Raw genomic sequence first — 7,304 nt, 5'->3', positions numbered from 1 at the left:
AACTTCCCAAGCAGGGGAAAACAACTTGACATACAGATAAGTGAGGCATATAGGACTCCAACTAGCCTTGATCAAAAAAAATCTACACATAGGCAGATAATTGTTAGGATTCCAGAAACCCAACAGAAGAACAAAGTTCTACAAGCAGTGAGAGAAAAGAAACAAATCACACACAAGGGAAAGCCCATCAGAATCACAGCAGACTTCCCAACACAAACAAACCATCAAGGCAAGAAGAGGTTGGAATGATGTATTTCAAGGCCTAAAGTAAAACAACCTCCATCTCAGATTGATGTACCCTGCAAAACAATCTTTTCAAATTGATGGTGAAATAAGATACTTGCATGACAAAGAGCACCTTAGGAACTTTGTGAATACCAAACCAGCACTCCAAAAAATTTTAGAGAATATCTTAGGAAAAGACAATGAGGATCACAACCCCAGGAAGCACAGCAGAATGAATCCATCAGGTGCGACAAGAAATTAAACGTAAAGGGGGAGAATCCAACAAAAAGAAAAAGTCATGACAATAATAAGTCAATACATATCAGTTATAACCATCAATGTTAATGGTCTCAACTCACCAATCAAAAGAAATAGACTGGGAGAAAGGGTCAAGAAGCAAAATCCAACAATATGCTGCATACAAGAAACATGCTTCATTCAAAAAGAAACTCATAGACTGAAAGTTAAAGGGTGGAAAACAATACTCCATGTGACAGGAACCTGAAAAATAGCAGGAGTAGCTATCCTCTTTGCAGATCAAATGGATTTCACACCAACACTGATTAAGAGAGACAAAGAAGGACACTACATTCTTGTAAAGGGAACAATCCAAGAGGAAGAGATGACAACCATAAATATCTATGCACCAAACACTAGAGTGCCCAACTATATAAAACAAATGCTAATGGACATGAAAAATCATATAAGCACTAATTCAATAGTAGTGAGGGACCTCAATACCCCACTGTCACAAATAGATAGATCAACTAAACAAAAAATAAGTAATGAAATACTAGAACTCAATTGAACTCTTGAACAAATGGACTTAATAGATGTTTACAGAGTGTTCACGCCACAAAATCAGAATACACAATCTTTTCAGCTGCACACAGGCCGTTCACCAAAATAGACCACATACTCATAGAACATGTCTAAGTAAGTGCAAAGGAATTGAAGTTATCCCCTGTATATTATCAGACAATAGTGCAATGAAATTGGGAATCAATAGGAAAATAAACTGCAAAAATTTCATAAACACATGGAAATTGAACAACACACTTCTGAATAACCAATGGGTCACAGAGGAAATTAAAGAAGAAATCAGAAAGTTCCTTCAATTAAATGACAATGACAATACAACATATCGGAATCTATGGGACACAATGAAAGCAGACAGACTTACGAGGGAAATTCATAGCTGTGAATATGCATATTAGGAAAACAGAGCAAGCCCAATTAAACAACCTGATGCTAAACCTCAAGTTTCTAGAAAAAGAAGAGCAGGACAAACCTAAAGCCGATACAAGGGAGGAAATTATAAAATTAGAGCAGAAATCAATTCAATGGAGACTAAGAGAACAATACAAAAAAATCAATTAAACTAAGAGTTGGTTCTTCAAAAGAATAAACAAAATTGACAAACCCTTAGCCAACCTTATCAGAAAAAGGAAAGAAAAGGCCCAAATCCATGCAATTAGGAATGAAAAGGGTGAAATTATAACAGACCCAGCAGAAATCCAGAGGATCATCAATACCTACTTCCAGAACCTATACGCCAATAAGATGGACAACACAGAAGAAATGGACAGATTCCTAGATACATATGCATTACCAAAGTTGAACCAAGACCTAAAATTTCTAAATGACCCAATATCAATCAATGAAACTGAAAACATAATTAAAAACTTACCAACTAAGAAAAGCCCAGGACCTGATGGCTTCACTGCTGAATTCTACAAGACATTTAGAGAGGAACTACTGCCACTACTCTTTAAACTCTTCAATGAAATTGAAAGGGAGGCAATACTCCTGAATTCATTCCTGGAAGCAAGCATCACTTTGCTCCCCAGAGCAGAGAAAGACCCAAACAAAAAGAGAATTATAGATCAATCTCATTAATGAACATAGATGCAAAAATCCTTCATAAGATACTAGCAAATAGAATACAGAAGATCATCAAGAAGATCATAAACCCTGACCAAGGGGGAATTAGGCCCAGGGATGCAGGGATGGTTCAACATGTGCAAATCAATCAATGTAATACACTATATCAATAAAGCCAAGGACAAAAACCATATGATCATCTCAATAGAGGCAGAAAAAACATTTGACAAAATCCAACACCCATTCATGATAAAAATCCTACCAAAAATTGGAATAGACAGTCTCTACCTCAATCTGATAAATGCCATCTATGAAAAACCAACAGCCAATATCATACTAAATGGTCAAAAACTGAAATCCTTCACACTAAAATCAGGAACAAGACAAGGATGTCCACTATCACCACTCCTGTTCAATATAGTTTTGGAAACATTAGCCATGGCAATTAGACAAGAGAAAGAAATAAAAGGAATAAAGATGGGAAATGAAGAAGTCAAATTGTCATTATTTGCAGATGACATGATACCATATATAGAAGACCCCAAGAACTCCACCAAAAGTCTTCTAGACTTATTAACCAAATTCAGTCAAGTAGCTGCATACAGGGTCAACACACAAAAATCAATAGCTTTCCTCTACACGAATAGACTCACTGAGACAGAAATAGGGCAAATAATTCCTTTCACAATAGCATCCAAAAAACTAAAATACCTAGGAATCAACCTAACAAAAGAAATCAAAGACCTCTTCTCTGAAAACTATAGCACTCTGAAAAGAGAGATTGAAGATGATATCAGAAAATGAACAGACATCCCCTGCTCCTGGGTAGGAAGGATCAACATAGTGAAAATGGCCATACTTCCAAAACTGCTATATAGATTCAATGCAATCCCAAATGAAATCCCAGTACCATACTTCAAAGACCTTGAGAAAATAATCCAAAAGTTCATTTGGAACAAGAACAGACCCAGAACAGCAAAAGCAATTCTAGGTAACAGAGACATGGCAGGGGGTATCACAACCCCCAACTTGAAAGTATACTACAAAGCTTCTGTGATAAAATCAGCACGATATTGGCAAAGAAACAGACCTGAGGACCAGTGGAACAGATTAGAAGATGCAGAAACAACTCCAGACACACTCAGCCATCTCATCTTCGACAAAGGAGCCAAACACCCTCACTGGAGGAAAGATAGCCTCTTTAATAAATGGTGCTGGAAAAATTGGGCTTCAGCTTGCCAAAGATTAAAACTAGACCTATATCTCTCCCCATACACTAAACTAAAATCAAAATGGATTAAAGATCTAAATATTAAAGCAGAAATGCTGAACTGGCTGGAACAGAGGTTAGGTAGAACTCTTGAAGACATTGGTGTAGGAAAAGATTTTATGAACAGAACCTCAGTTGCACATGAACTAGCACAAATAATCAACAAATGGGATCTCTTCTTACTAAAAAGCTTCTGCACAGCAAGAGAAACCACCAGCCGTGTGAAGAGACAAGCCACACTGTGGGAAAAAATCTTCACCTGCTGTTCCTCAGACAAAAGTCTACTGCCTAGATCTATAAAGAACTTTAAAAAATTGGATCTGTCAAATTTAAAAACCCAATCCAAAAATGGGCATCTGAAATGAATAGACATTTGTCACACAAAGAAGTAGAAATAGCAAATAAACATATGAAAAAATGTTCAACATCACTGGTCATTCAAGAGATGCAAATGTAAATAATGCTGAGATTCCACCTCCCCCCAGAAACAATGGCTGCTATCAAGAAATCGACCAATAACAAATGCTGGCAGGGCTGTGCAGAAAGAGGAACCCTGTTCCACTGCTGGTGGGAGTGCAGACTGGTGCAACTACTGTAGGAATCAGTACGGAGATACCTCAAAGAATTAGGACTGGAAGTCCCATTTGACCCCGCTATTCCACTGCTGGGGATCTTCCCTAAAGAATTAAAAGAATCATACCACAGTGATATATGTGCACCCATGTTCATAGCAGCACAGTTTGTAATAGCTAAAACTTGGAAACAGCCCAATTGCCCATCAACTGGAGACTGGATAAAGAAAATGTGGGGGGTTTTTTGTAAAATAGAGTACTACTTTTTAAATAAAATGGAGCAGTATTCAGCCATTAAAAATGAGAAATCAGAGACATTTATAGCTAAATTGATGTACTTTGAGGCGATACTCTTAAGTGAAATAAATAGGACACACGTATAAATACTGAATAGTTTCTCTAGTGTGAGAAACTGAAAGTGTAAATAAGGACTAAAAGATATAATAGATAATGTGAAATAGGAAGAAAAGGGGCAAAGGGAAAGGGGAAGTGGGAGGGATAGGGGAAAGGAAAGAAGGGAATGGAATTAATATGAGAAAATGAAAAAATGGAAAGTCTTTGTAAATAGGGAGGGATGGAGGGGTTGAAGGGAGGGCAGGGGAAGGGGGAAAAATAAGAACCAAGATACATCATATAAAGGTACAAGATCCCAATGATGAATGTAACTGAATTGTACACCTAAAATGTACCAATAAACTAAAGGGGAAAAAATAATGTGAACTAGATTAACTTCAAGTCCTCACTCAGCTGCTATTGGCACCTAGGAGTCTCTACATAAATGGAAGCCAGGAAGACTGAATATTGTCCACATCCCTCCTTCGAAGCTGAGATGAAATCCAGGTCCCTTGACTCTCCACACAGAGTTCTTTCCACCACCTCATGCTCCCTGAGGAAAGGGGAGGAATTCAGGGATGTATCCATTCTGCATTTATTTTCGCGAGTTTTGTCCTCTGTGTCTGCCAATAAATCTCTGTACTATTCAGGAAGCATGAGACAGCCTCAAGCATGGGGGAAGAGAGAGACTTTCACTTGCTTCTCATCCATCTTCCCCTATGGATGCTGAGAGTACAAGGAATGAGTTACCCTCTACATGCCTGGTTCTGCCAGACATGGTAGTGCACACCTGTAATCCCAGCACTCTGGAAACTGAAACAGGAGGATCACTGTGAGTTTGAGGCCACCCTGGGCTACACAGTAAGTTCAAGGCCAGCCTGAATTACATAGCAAAACCCTGTCAAAAACAAAAACAAAAGAAAAATTCCGGGTTCGGTGTAAACACTTACACATGTTAAGGCCCTGATCCCCATTTCATAATGGAGAGAACTGAACAAGAAGGAGCCTGAGTGACTTGCCTGACGTCGTATCCCAATAAGCGGGGAAAACCAGGAATCCAAAGCAAACTGCTGGGAGCCACAGTCCAGTGTCCTAATCCTTGAGCTGTGCCACCTCCTCTTCTGGGGCTCAGTTTGATAGAAATCTTTTGGCATCATTAGTCAATCCTAGACCCTCTTTGCCCCCTCTGTCCCCAACTCTTCCTTCTAATGAGTCAAAGAGCCAAGGCACCTTAACATGCCGGGTCTTCAAGGCAGACCACTTTCTCCATGGCCCTATCAGCTGCCTCTATTGCCCTGACTTCCCTGGGGACCCCTGGAATGCTGGTTTTGGGGGCAGGTCCCAGGCCTAGCCCAGAAAAGCCACTTCACTTTCTTCTCAAGATGATGCTTCCTTCCTCCTCCCTCCTCCCCAGCCCCTTTGGCCTGACCTTCAAACTTCAAGCTCAGCATTGCCTTTCTGTGATGAGTACTGTGCTATAGCACCCTGCATGGCCTTGCAGGTGCCGCAGGCAAGTCACAGGTTTGGGGCTTATGTATGTGAGAAACCCTCAGCTGGGTAGACTCCAGAATTCTTCTCATTCACAGATGTCAGCCTGTGCAACCCCACTGAAGCAAGGATAAAGCTGAAAATGTGTGTCCTGAGGCCAATCTGTGGGAGAGGGAGTTGGTATCAATTTCAGTACTAAAGTCCCCTCAAAATATTAGACTTCATGAGTTCTTTTGGAGATTCTTTGTCTCAAAACAGAATTCTAAAATATAACTATGTAGTTATATGTCAGAAGACAGGAGAATAAAATATTCTTTTTCATCTGTCTTCTCCTCCTTCTCCTTCTTCTGTTCCTCCTCCCTTCTTTCTAATCCTAGTTTCTCAGGAGTTCACCGTAACCTCCAGAAGGATGTCTGTTTGGGGTCAGAGGTATGGCCTTCAAGTATCATCTAATCCTTGTATCAAGCAGACTGCTTAGTATGAAAAGTAGTTCCTGACCTGGGAGTCAGATGCTGGGTACTAGTTTCTGCCCTGGCTCTCTCTGTGCGTGCTCATTTTGTGTTCTTTTGGGCTTCTGAGGCCTGCACTGATATCCTTTGCAGCCCAGTGAAAGGGGTGGAGTGGGTGTTAAAAGGATGGGGGTGTTAAACACAGCAGCCTAGCTGCCTGTCATCACAGAAAACTGTGCTCTTTCCAGACCCAGATTTATGTCCCTTCTCCACAAACTTTATATCATGCTGTCAAAAGTGATTAACTCATGAAGTGTTGGCTCACAGGATGCAGACCTTTGGGAGAGCCGCTGTTCCTGCTGTTGTCACATAAAGAATCCTCTGAGGGCCCAAGCACTTCTCCCAGAGGGCCTGGCATCTCAGAGGCCTGGGAGGTAGGCTCTCCCAGCACAGGTGTCAGAAAGTCAGCATGAAGCCTGACACCCATGAACACGAGGCTGCATAGGTGGCCCAGTGTAGGATTTGCAGATGGGAAACCCTGCAAAAGGGAAACTTTTTTCACCCATACATACCACGAAGAGCCTATGCATTATTGGTAAATTGGTTTGAAGGGAGGAAAGTGTGTGTGTATGTTCATATGGGTACAAAATACATATTTAATATAAATATACATATCTAAATAAGGAAACAATACATTTTTCTAAGTATTTGAGAGGGCAACCAAGTTTGTTTCTGCTCGTGTCTGCTTATCAGTGAATAATGAAAGAAGTTGAACCCAGACCTTGGGGGCTCTTCCAGTGGGGACACGGTGTGGGCCAGGAACAGGGCTCCCAGATGCAGTGAGGCTGAATCTCCAGGAGAGGGGAAAGAGGACCTTTTTTCATGGGGTTCTCTTGTGCATTCAGTTGTGCACTCCCATGTCAAGCCTATTTTCACAAATGACAAACTCCTAGAGACCGGCAAAGAAGAATCTACCTTGAAGCTCATCTAGTAGCAGAACTTGGTCACCATGTTCTGTGAACCTCCACACTGCACCATGGGAAATTATTTTGGAACTCAGACATCCCACACTTAGAAAACAGA

This window comes from Heterocephalus glaber, unplaced genomic scaffold (genome assembly GCF_053883595.1).
Source record: "Heterocephalus glaber isolate CG9 unplaced genomic scaffold, H.glaber_assembly_v1.0 deba00001610, whole genome shotgun sequence".
NCBI classification, from domain to species: Eukaryota; Metazoa; Chordata; class Mammalia; order Rodentia; family Bathyergidae; genus Heterocephalus; species Heterocephalus glaber.
The sequence above is the reverse complement of the archived record's forward strand: the minus strand, read 5'-3'. Positions refer to the sequence as shown.